This window comes from Nicotiana attenuata, chromosome 6 (assembly GCF_001879085.1).
Source record: "Nicotiana attenuata strain UT chromosome 6, NIATTr2, whole genome shotgun sequence".
NCBI lineage: Eukaryota > Viridiplantae > Streptophyta > Magnoliopsida > Solanales > Solanaceae > Nicotiana > Nicotiana attenuata.
Genome location: NC_031994.1, coordinates 69699518 through 69712362, shown reverse-complemented (window position 1 = coordinate 69712362; position 12845 = coordinate 69699518). Strand labels below are relative to the sequence as shown.

The 12845-nt window shown below is 33.4% G+C and overlaps 1 long non-coding RNA gene across 1 annotated transcript; it reads left to right on the top strand.

Moving 5' to 3' along the window:
- Positions 7133–8895, top strand: LOC109228309. The gene is made up of 3 exons (XR_002068362.1): positions 7133–7288; positions 8512–8687; positions 8798–8895. It is a non-coding gene; the product is annotated as an uncharacterized LOC109228309 (long non-coding RNA).

The following is a 12845-nucleotide window of genomic DNA, read 5'->3' as shown; positions in this document are numbered from 1 at the left end:
CTTTGTAGGAGGCTGTTTGCTTAAGAGATTTGACAACCCAAGAGATTTGATCCTTGGAAAGAGATTGATTTTTTCAAGAATAAAGTTATTTGCCGTTGCTCTTCCTTGACGAGAGGGCATTGATAGACTTCCTTCTACAGATCTTGATGAGCGAGTTTTACTCCTTGATTGTTGGTCCTTCCGAAAATAGCTGCTTGCCGTTGCTCTTTCTCATTAATAGCTTTCCTTCTACAGGCTTTGATAACGCGAGTTTTACTCATTGACTATTGATCCTTCCGAAAATAGCAGCTTGATTGATCATCTTGCAAGATTTTTTATGCTTTTTTTACATTTCAATCAATCTCTGATTGATTTCCATTCCGAATCTCCAGATGGTTAATTGATTCCTTCCTTTTGATTTCTTCAATCTTGGATGCTTCCTTGAGTTCCTATACCAAAAACAGTTATATTATTTTTCATCATTAAAACTAAAACCTAACAAGCACTAACCAAGGCTGTATAGAATTCTGGAGTGGGTTCCAATCCCTCTTCAATCATTGTGTCAAAAAGTTATTGTGCTTGCCCGCATTTCTCAAGAAGAACAAGAAGTTTCATGTACGTACTTTCTTTCAACTCAAAGCACAATCCAACGTAAAAATTGAACGGGGCGTCCTATTCGGTCACCCCCATTTAACCTATACTCACTTTTTAAAAAAGTTTTAACCTGTACCCATTAACAACTTCAGATATCTTTCTCCTCCTCCTTCATTTTCTTCTTCTCCTTCTTCTTCTTCTCCTTCTTCTTCTTCTTCTTCTTCTTCTTATTCTTCTTCTTCTTCTTCGGGTGGCAATGATTTTTTATGGTGGTTGTGAATATATTTTAATGTAGTTTATGATGTCTTACAATGGTGAGCTGTTATGACATTTTATTTTTTTACTACTGCTTAGGATTTTTTTTTCTTAATTGCAAAATGGGTTCATTAGATTTATGGTTGTTTTGACAAATTGATGATTGAGGTTTGTTCCTGATGATATTTGGAGGCTATGTTTCAAATGTGAGCTCATTTGGAGTAGATTTAGGTATTAAATCGTATATTGGATTGTTATAATTCGAAGAATAAATTTTCGTTTCTGGGCAATTTTCACTTCAGACTTATTGGCCTTAAGTGAATGAAAACGTTTGTTGCACTTCATACTTTTTGGCCTTAAGTACATCTGAAGTGTAATTTTTCACTTCAAACTTATTGGCCTTAAGTGTAGCAAAACGTTTGTTGTACTTCAGACCTTTTGGCCTTAAGTGCATCTGAAATGCAATTTTTCACTTCAGACTTATTGGCCTTATTTGCATCTGAAGTGCAAATTTTCATTTCAGACTTATTGGCCTTAAGTGAATGAAAACGTTTGTTGCACTTCAGACCTTTTAGCCTTAAGTGCATCTGAAGTGCAATTTTTCACTTCAAACTTATTGGCCTTAAGTGCATCTGAAGTGCAATTTTTCACTTCAGACTTATTAGCCTTAAGTGCATGAAACTATTGGTTGCACTTCAAACCTATTTGGCCTTAAGTGCATTTGAAGTGCAATTTTTTCACTTCAGGCTTTTTTTTTTATAACTTCAGACCCATAAGTCTAAAGTTGGTCGTAAAATGGGTACGCTTGCAAACTTTTTTGCAAAGTAGGTATAGGTTCAATTGTGACCCATAACCGAGTATAGATGCAAAAGCCCCGATCCGACTGCACCAAATGTAGAGAAAATATATACATTTACCAGGGAGCTCTAACGCAAAGGAGCAGAGCAATTCAATAAGAAAGGGATAGGGAGATCAAGAAAAAACTGTACTTCTACAATTTAAGGAAATACTCTACGATCGTGTATACTGAAAATTACTGAAATTATATCTCTCACTTTACTTATTTAGAGTTATATAGTTCAAATTTTCAATTATTTCGATTGCTTACTTGTTTTAAATAACCTTGTGTTTTCTTTTACCTAGTATCTTTTTACTATTTTAGTGTCGTTGTTATAAAATAATAACAAAAGAAGAGCAATATTGTAGAGAAAGAGAGAGGGGAAATTCTTATTGAATTTTGGGATGAATTACAATGGAATAGAACCCTCTATTTATAGGGAGAGGTTGACTTAGCCACCAAGTAATAAACCCTAGAATCTCTCTAAATATGGACATTCACCATAAATAGAATTCTATTTATAACACTCCCCCTGAATGTCTATTCAACAGATAATGTGCCTCGTTAAAACCTTAACTAAAAGAAAACCCAATGGGAAAAAATTCTAGAAAAGAAAAAATAGTACACATGTTTAGAAATGCGCCTATTGGTTGCCTCGTTAAAAACCTTGCAAGGAAAACCCAGTGGGACAAAACCTTGTAAGGGAAAAAGAGTGCAACGCGCATTAACTCCCCCTGATGAGAGCATCAATTCACATCCTTGAGCCTTCGCATCCCGATCTTGTACACTAGCTTCTTGAAGGTTGACGTTGGTAGAGATTTTGTGAACAAATCAGCCATATTATCACTTGAACGAATCTGTTGCACATTAATATCACCATTCTTTTGAAGATCATGTGTGAAAAATAACTTTGGTGAAATGTGCTTTGTCCTATCTCCTTTTATGAATCCTCCCTTCAATTGAGCTATGCATGCTGCATTATCTTCATACAAAATTGTGGGTAGTTTGTCACATTTCACACCACATTTGTCTCGAATAAGATGTATTATAGACCTCAACCACACACATTCTCGACTTGCTTCATGAATAGCAATTATCTCAGCATGATTAGATGAAGTAGCCACAATTGATTGCTTAGTCGATCGCCAAGATATGGCAGTGCCTCCACAGGTAAATACATAACCTGTTTGAGACCGAGCCTTGTGTGGGTCAGATAAATACCCAGCATCAGCATAACCAACAAGATCGGGACTGCAATTGTTGCCATAAAATAAGCCCATATCGGTAGTCCCTTTTAGATACCGCAATATGTGTTTGATTCCATTCCAATGTCTCCTTGTGGGAGCAGAGCTATATCTTGCTAAGACATTAACTGAAAAAGTTATGTCAGGCCTTGTAGTATTGGCAAGATACATTAGTGCACCAATTGCACTAAGATATGGTACTTCAGGACCAAGTAGCTCTTCATTCTCTTCTTGAGGTCGGAATGGATCCTTATTCACATCAAGTGATCGAACAACCATCGGAGTACTTAATGGATGTGCTCCATCCATGTAAAACCGTTTCAATACCTTTTCTATGTAGGTAGATTGATGAACAAAAATTCCGTTTGCCAAATGTTCAATTTGCAAACCAAGACATAATTTTGTCTTTCCGAGATCTTTCATCTCGAATTCCTTCTTTAAATAATCAATTGCCTTTTGGAGTTCTATAGGAGTTCCAATAAGGTTTATGTCATCAACATATACGGCAAGTACAACAAATTCCGATGTTGTTTTCTTTATAAAAACACATGGGCAAATGGCATCATTTATATAGCCTTCCTTTAATAAATACTCACTAAGACGATTATACCACATTCGTCCTGATTGCTTTAGACCATACAAAGATCTTTGCAATTTGATTGAAAACATTTCCCGGGACTTTGAATTATGTGCGTTTGGCATTTTAAATCCATCGGGAATTTTCATGTATATCTCATTATCAAGTGAGCCATAAAGGTAGGCGGTAACCACATCCATTAAATGCATGTCAAGCTTTTCATGGACAGCAAAACTAATGAGATAACGGAACGTTATAGCATCCATAACGGGTGAATATGTCTCTTCATAATCGACACCAGGCCTTTGTGAAAATCCTTGTGCAACAAGGCGTGCCTTATATCTTTGTACCTCGTTTTTCTCATTTCTCTTGCGTACAAAGACCCATTTATAGCCAACAGGCTTAACACCATTAGGTGTTTGGACTACAGGCCCAAAAACTTCACGTTTTGCAAGTGAATTCAACTCTGATTGGATTGCTTCTTGCCATTTTGGCCAATCAAGTCTTTGTCGACATTCTCCAACAGATTGAGGTTCAAGATCCTCACTTTCTTGCATAATGCTAGATGCAACATTATATGCAAAGACATAATCCACCACTATATCCACTCGATTCAAATTTGTCTCAATATCGATTGGATTTATTGATAGTTCCTTATTTTCTTGAGTCTCGGGCTCAGTGGATTCCTCATGAATCTCAGAATTTATTAAATTGTGGATTTCTTCATGAGATTCTTTCGTAGTGTCATTTTGATCATTTGTTTTCCTTTTTCTAGGATTTCGATCTTTGGAACCTAATGGTCTGCCACGTTTAAGGCGTGCTTTTGACTCATTAGCTATGACACTAGAAGATTGTCCAATAGGGACATCAATACGGATTGGAACATTCTCCGCAGGGATATGTGATTTTGTTATCCTTTTCATATCCGTAAATGCATCTGGCATTTGATTTGCTATTCTCTGCAAATGAATAATCTTTTGCACCTCTTTTTCACAAATAGAGGCACGTGGATCAAGATGAGATAATGATGGATTTTTCCACAAAATTTCCCGTTTGGTTTCACCAACTTCTCCCCCTAATTTTGGGAAAAGTGTCTCATCGAATCGACAGTCTGCAAATCGTGCAGTAAACAAATCCCCCGTTAATGTTTCGAGGTAGCGAATAATGGAGGGCGATTCAAACCCAACATATATTCCTAACCTTCTTTGGGGACCCATTTTGGTGCGATATGGCGGTGCTACAGGCACATATACTGCGCATCCAAAAATTCTTAAATGGGATATATTAGGTTCATGACCCAAAACTAATTGCAACGGGGAATATTTATGATAATTTGTCGGTCTGAGACGAACTAGCATTGCTGCATGCAAAATGGCGTGACCCCAAACAGAAGTGGGTAACCTCGTTTTCATGAGTAACGGTCTTGCTATCAATTGCAGACGTTTAATTAAAGACTCTGCAAGGCCATTTTGAGTGTGAACATGAGCTACAGGATGTTCCACTTTTATCCCAATTGATAAGCAATAATCATTAAATGCTTGGGATGAAAACTCAGCAGCATTATCAAGTCTAATAGACTTAATTGGATTATCGGGAAATTGTGCCCGTAATCGAATTATTTGTGCCATTAATTTTGCAAACGCGAGGTTGCGAGATGACAATAGGCACACATGGGACCATCTAGAAGATGCGTCTATTAAGACCATAAAATATCTAAACGACCCACTAGGTGGGTGAATAGGTCCACAAATGTCCCCTTGTATACGTTCCAAAAACGCAGGGGACTCAATTCCAACCTTTGTTGGTGATGGTCTAATAATTAACTTGCCTTGATAACAAGAAGTGCAAGAAAATTCATCATTTAAAAGAATCTTTAAATTCTTTAATGGATGCCCATTTGAGTTTTCTATAATTCGTCTCATCATAATTGATCCAGGGTGTCCCAATCGATCATGCCAAAGTACAAAAGTATTGGAATCGGTAACCTTTTGGTTTACAATAGAATGTGCCTCAATTGCACTAATTCTTGTCCAATACAGGCCACAAGACAAAGATGGGAACTTCTCAATAGCCCTTTTCTGGCCAGAGACATTTTTGGTAATGATGAGATATTCAAGATTATTCTCATCTATTGTCTCAATATGATATCCATTTCGACGGATATCTTTAAAACTCAACAAGTTCCTCTTGGACTTGGAGGAGAACATTGCATTCTCTATGATAAGTATTGTTCCCTTAGGCAGAGTTATAGTAGCTCTTCCAGAGCCTTCAATTAAATTACTACTACCAGAAATTGTAGTAACATCTGCCTTACACATACTTAAATGAGAGAAATATTTCTTCTCTTTGAATATTGTATGTGTCGTACATGAATCAATTAAACAAATATTTTTACAATTGAACTTTGATCCAAGTTTACCTGGAGAGATATCGACATTTGTTTGATCCATTGAATAAAGACTGTTGCACGTTTTCTAATCTTGATTCACAGTTGAAAAGTCTTCTAAGTCTTGATCAATTGTTTGCTAATTCTTGTCTAAGAGGTAAGTGAAGACAACGAACACTACCGACTTACATACACAACCTTTCAGCATAGGCGCAACTGGATATTGAAAACATAAAACATGTTTCTTAATCTTCTTGAGACGGTAGAGTCTCGTGCTGATAACGTGTTATAAAATAATAACAAAAGAAGAGCAATATTGTAGAGAAAGAGAGAGGGGAAATTCTTATTGAATTTTGGGATGAATTACAATGGAATAGAACCCTCTATTTATAGGGAGAGGTTGACTTAGCCACCAAGTAATAAACCCTAGAATCTCTCTAAATATCGACATTCACCATAAATAGAATTCTATTTATAACAGTCGTCATATTATGTTCTCTTTATTTTTTAAAGTTTACATATTCATTTACTTATATAACTATCCAAATTTTATTTATGAATAAAAAAGTGTTATGCAGCAATAAAAATAAGCCAATAACGTTTAATAATGAAAAAAATAAACAAAATAAGCAATTTTAGGAAAAAATAAATAATTTGCTTGTATCAGTCACTTGATAGCAATCAACAATGAAAGAATCAAATTTCTATTTGCATGTGACAATAGAAGAGAGAGATAGAGCGAATATAAATACATATAATGTATGTAATATTAAAAGCAGTAAATTTTATAACAAATTCACAACAGGATTGCTCTATTTATTCTTAAATGTATAATTTAGAATAAATTTGATATAACATAAATTATATGTGAAAGTAAACAATAGAGAATAAATGGAGGAAGTGGAGCACAACTGCACAAGTACAAATTTAGCATACATAATAATATAATGTTCAAACAAAGTTTATAAAATAGCAGAAAATATATTTCGGTAAAAATATATTTATATTTTAACTTAAATTAGATAAAAATTAATAATAAAGTATGGCATAATTTAAGAAAACAATATAATATCTTATAATCCTATAACATTAGAATGTGTATTTGAGAGGGGATTAAAAAGGTTAAGGACAAAATGTAGTATTACGTAAGACATAAGGGAGGAAAATGTCTATTTGAGAAAGTTGAGGGACAATTCGATTTTTAGGGCAAAAGTTGGAGCCATTTTTGTATCCTCCTCTTCTTCGTTCATTTTGTTTAAGAAGGCAAGAATCGGAAATCAAAGGTGAAAAAAAAAAAACCGTTTTCTAGGGCTCATCAGTGATGCCATTGGAGTAGCATTTAGTAGCACTATGATCGGACATTATCTTACCTTGAGGGTATTAGTAGAAGAAAATATGAGGATAAGCGGAGAACGGTAACTCTTACTCAGAATCACTTTTTTTTTTTCACTAGACAGTAGAATAATTAGTTTGAGCTTGTGCATCATAAAATTCAAAAATTTTTGCACATGGAATATTCTGCAAAGAAAAGTGTTGCATATGATTTCCCCCCATATGTTTACTTTGGACATATCCAAGTTTCTTGTATATTGTAATGTAGTTCTTCAATGTAAGTCCCAGTAATGAGAGCAACTTGTTGAATTTTTGATGGAGGGGTACATTTACGGGTGTACTCATCAAGGTTCCTTCTGTGCGATGGGTAATTTTAATCTGCACAGGACAAATATCAGCAAAATCTGACTTTTTTTCTTAATCTAAAGTAATTTTTTTCTTCAGCAACAACAGATATTATTAGTTAATGAACTTTGTGAGGGACACTAAGAGGAAATTAGAGCTTTTCTTGGAGTTTCAGTCTGCAACATATGTCCCTACACATACACATAACTCACTAGGGATGTTCATGGTTCGGTTTGGATCGGTTTTTCCCTAAAAAGAAATCAAACCAAGTAAGTCGGTTTTTCAAATATTAGAACCAAACCAAACCATTTAAGTCGGTTTTTTCTCGATTCGGTTTATGTCGGGTTTTGTCGATTTTTTGGTTTTTTCGGTTATTTGTCGGTTTTTTCTTAAATAAAAGACATACACTACCAAACACATATTCCGACGACCACATTTTCAATGTAACACTATCAAATCAATTGCCATTTGAGAAATCTATTATTTACCAAGATATATTGATGATAATTGAATCAAATAGTGATGAATAATTTAAGGACTCAATTAAAAATATATTATTTTTAACACGAAATGGATTCTTACACGTAACAAAGGAACATTACCAATCAAACTAGAATGTAAAGGTAAAGAACTATACTAAAAGTGCAACCTATTAACATTTACCATTAAATTTTTGAAACTTTGTATAAAAATATACATATATATATATATAGATGTGATAATAAATTTGAAATAGCTACTCCTATAGTCGGTTTGGTTCGGGTTTTTTCGGTTTTTTTCTGATTAAAACCAAAACCAAATCAAATTTGATCGGTTTTTAGAATTCAAAACCAAAACCAAACCAAACCAAAAAGTATCGGTTTTTTTGGTCGGTTTGGTTTGGTTTTCGGTTTGGTTCGATTTTTCGGGTTTTTATGAACACCCCTATAACTCACATATTTGATTCTCTTTATCTATACAGACACAGAGTACTGTGGAGGGCAGTGGAATTGCTTTAGCTAGTTGGATGCCTAAAACATGGGGAAGGACGCAAGAAAGAGAGATGCTCCATGACAATGATGAGACACTTTCGGGAACCTCATGTAGAACAAAAGCATTGTCTGAAGCTGCAGTGAAATCCAAATATCATCGAAAGAGGTTCTCAATGTCTTTCTAAGTGAAATGTTTGGTGCTTTTTATCTTTTTTCAAGTTTGCGGACAGTTGCTTATCAAGTACTAATTTGTTCCCATTTTCTTGTTGGTCACAGTGCTGAAGTGATTCGACTTCCTGAGATTGTTCCAAGAGATTCTAGTTACCAGAAGCCCTTTCCTCTTCTCCTGCAAAACCAGCAAATATTGAAGGTTTTTGTTTTCTGTTTTGCTTCTTTCTTATACATTAATCTTCTTGAGCTGAGTGTCTCTCGGAAACAACCTCTCTAACCCTTCGGAGTAGGGGCAAGATCTATGTATATTCTATCCTCCTCAGACCCCACTTGTGGGATTTTACTGGGTTGTTGTTGTTGTTGTTGTCGTTGTCTTCTTTCTTATACATTAATTATGTGAAAATTTTAATTTTTTATTTTTGATACTTGTGCACAAAGTTGATTTGAAATTGGTCAAGTTATTGCTTGAAAAACGATTTTTATTAAAGAAGTTCAAGAAGTATGATGGTGGTGGCCTTGATGTTAATTAGGCCATTGCTATTTTCATCCGAAGGGTGCACCTAAAGAGAACTTTATAAATACTTAATTTAAGTGATTTCTTAAGTATTGGTTTGGAAGAAATTGTTGGGTTTTTTGAAAGATGGGGCAGCAAAAAGATTAAAAGTATTGATTGAAAATGTCTCTCAATGATCTTATTAAGCATAACAAGGCTTTAAATAGCCAATCAGGAACATAATCTGCAGAAAAATTTGCATAACAAGAATTCAAAAAAACTAAAATATCTCAACAAACCTAAAAAAATCTAACTGAAATTTAAATTCAAAAAATAGATTTATCCTAAAATTAAGCTAACTTATTATGCTAAAAAAGTTACTGCAGTAACTGAAAGCAACAAAATTTCAACACTCCTCCTTTGCTTCAGTTGCTGCAATTAAAAAAGTTGCTCCTCCTCAATTCTTGCTTCGGTTGTTTGTCCTTGAGGATTGTTTTGAGCATCGCTGAAATTGCACACTTTTGTAGTGCAATTCTTTTTCTTTTTTTCTTCTTTCTTTTTCGTCTTATGGTTTTGTGCATNTTTGGATCGGTTTTTTCCTAAAAGAAACCAAATCAAGTAAGTCGGTTTTATAAATATTAGAACCAAACCAAACCATTTAAGTCGGTTTTTTCTCGATTCGATTTATGTCGGGTTTTGTCGGTTTTTTGATTTTTTCGGTTATTTGTCGGTTTTTTCTTAAATAAAAGACATACACTACCAAACACATATTCCAGCGACCACATTTTCAATGTAACACTATCAAATCAATTGCCATTTGAGAAATCTATTATTTACCAAGATATATTGATGATAATTGAATCAAATAGTGATGAATAATTTAAGGACTCAATTAAAAATATATTATTTTTAACACGAAATGGATTCTTACACGTAACAAAAGAAAACTACCAATCAAACTAGAATGTAAAGGTAAAGAACATACTAAAAGTGCAACCTATTAACATTTACCATTAAATTTTTGAAACTTTGTATAAAAATATACATATATATAGGTGTAATAATAAATTTGAAATAGCTACTCCTATAGTCGGTTTGGTTCGGGTTTTTTCGATTTTTTTCTGATTAAAACCAAAACCAAACCAAATTTGATCGGTTTTTATAATTCAAAACCAAAACCAAACCAAACCAAAAAGTATCGGTTTTTTTGGTCGGTTTGGTTTGGTTTTCGGTTTGGTACTTTGGTTTGGTTTTTCTGGTTTTTATGAACACCCCCAGCTACAACAGTAGTTAATTTTGGTCAATGACACCTAAAATATTTACGATGCAATTATACAGTCAAAAATCTTTTTATAACTAGGTTCTAGGGGTGGCATAGTTTGGCAAACTCGAAACAAATTTCTTGGATTTTTGGTTTGGATTTTCGAATTACAGATTGGATTTTGGATTTAATTTTTAAAATTTTTAGATATAGGATTCGGTACTTCGAATTTTTGGATATCCGAAAATCCGAAATTATTATGCTTTATATTTAGTCTATTATCCATATGTCAATAGTAATAGTTGAATGCTCTACCCATTAAATATTATCTCATATATTCAATATTAACTACTAAGTTACTATGAGAATACTTTTTATTTGAACATGGATCTACTATTTCTAATTCTTATCTGCCGTATTAATGTCAATATTGTATTTTTTATGTATAATTTTTTTATTACTTTAATACTTCATTTGGATGATTGCCGTGGGAATGGGGAACTTTCAAGCAATTTAACATGAGCACTTTATTTGTATATTCATCGGAGGTGTGAGCGTATGGTTGTGGAGGGCGAGAAGAGAGGTAGAGGGCGGCCTAAGAAGTATTGGGGAGAGGTGATAAGGCAGGATATAGCGAGGCTTCAAATTTCGGAGGACATGACACTTGATAGGAAGATGTGGAGGTCGAGTATTATGGTTGTAGGTTAGGATGTAATTGAATATTGCCTTTCTTCGTACCATTGTGGGACTAGTATGGTAGGGTTTTGTCTAAGATAGCTAGTGACAATGTTGTGTCTTACTATTTTCGTTTTCGAGTGCATGACCTGTTTACTAGCCACCGCTTTCGCTTTTGCTTTGCATCTTTCTTCTGGATTTCATGTTGTTCCTACTTTTCATATGATTTTTGTGGTGATACTAATATTGTCTCCTTTTTGTCCTTTGTCTTGAGCCGAGGGTCTTTCGAAACAGCCTCCCTACTCCTGCGGGGTAGGGGTAAAGTCTGCGTACACACTACCCTCCCCAGCCCCCGATAGTGAGATTTTACTGGATTTTTGTTGTTGTTATATTTGTAAGAAAAATAAAAATATCTCAACTTATAAGTTCAAAACAGACCAGCCAATCCGAACTTATTTGGATTGAATTTGGATTGTCATTTCATCAATCCGAAAACCGACATTCCAAACCGAAATTTCATATGCAATCCGAACTGCCCAAACCCCACCCCTATTTATAACTGCTTTATTTTTTTCAAATACTTTTTTATTAAGTGCGATAGTACAGAATATATATTACTTTTTCTTTTTCAGTTTATATGAACTTCTGTGTTTTTTGATAGTTAATTTTGATTAATTTTTCAAGCTAACTTGAGTCAAGATATAAAAGTTAAAATTTAAATACTCAAAACTATACGAAAATTATTATAAGTTGTAATTCTTCTCATGTGAATATAGTAAAAAATATTTTTCAACAATGTTGATAAAAGTTTGCATAGTTTAAATCTCCAAAAGAGAAAGTTCACATAAACTCGGACAGAGCATGTATAACATAATATGAAAAACTAGTTCCAAAAATAACCTGACTATTATAAGGAAATAAGGAATAGAGAATGACAAATATTAAAAAAATTGACTGTACTGCCTTTGGATAAAATTAATCACTTTGACAAATTAAGTTTGTTTAAATTTTTTGATTTTTAAAAAAAATAAGTATTTATTATTTTCTTACAAGTTCACTTTTACTTTTCTAAGTCATAAAGTATTAATAAAGTGAGATATTTAAGAGAAAGAGATAAATACAATTTAAATAATTACTCGTATTAATAATGTTATTTAAAAAATATTTCCTTAATAAGTCAACAAAAGTGTTAAAAGACTGTTAATATGAATATGTTTGCAGATTGAACCTTCTTACTTTATCATAATTAGATAATATATATTTTTAAAATTATAAATTGATTCTATAAACCTACGACCAAAAAGCAAGGGCGGGGTTTACATTATAAAAATTTACAATTTCAGATGTGATTTTTTAGAATTCGTAACTTCAAAAACTTTATTTGATATTCCAAAACTAAATAAAATATCGAAAATTAAATTATATTTAAAATTGGTACTTATATAATTTACAAAGAAAAGAAGAAAAACTTAAAAAGGCAAGAAAAAGGAAATGATTCGAAGTGGGTGGGAATATCGAGGAGATATCTCGCGGGAAGCACCGCCTACATGATACATTAAAAAACCCAATAACTTATCACTTTATATTCTTTTTTCTTTTTTCTTTTTTGCACCATTGCAGATCTCGCCTCTCCGTACACAGATTTTCTCTCTCTTTTCTTCTCTTTCCTTTTTTATTTATAAAAATAAATAAAATATCGTACATTTGATATGATATTTTTCTCT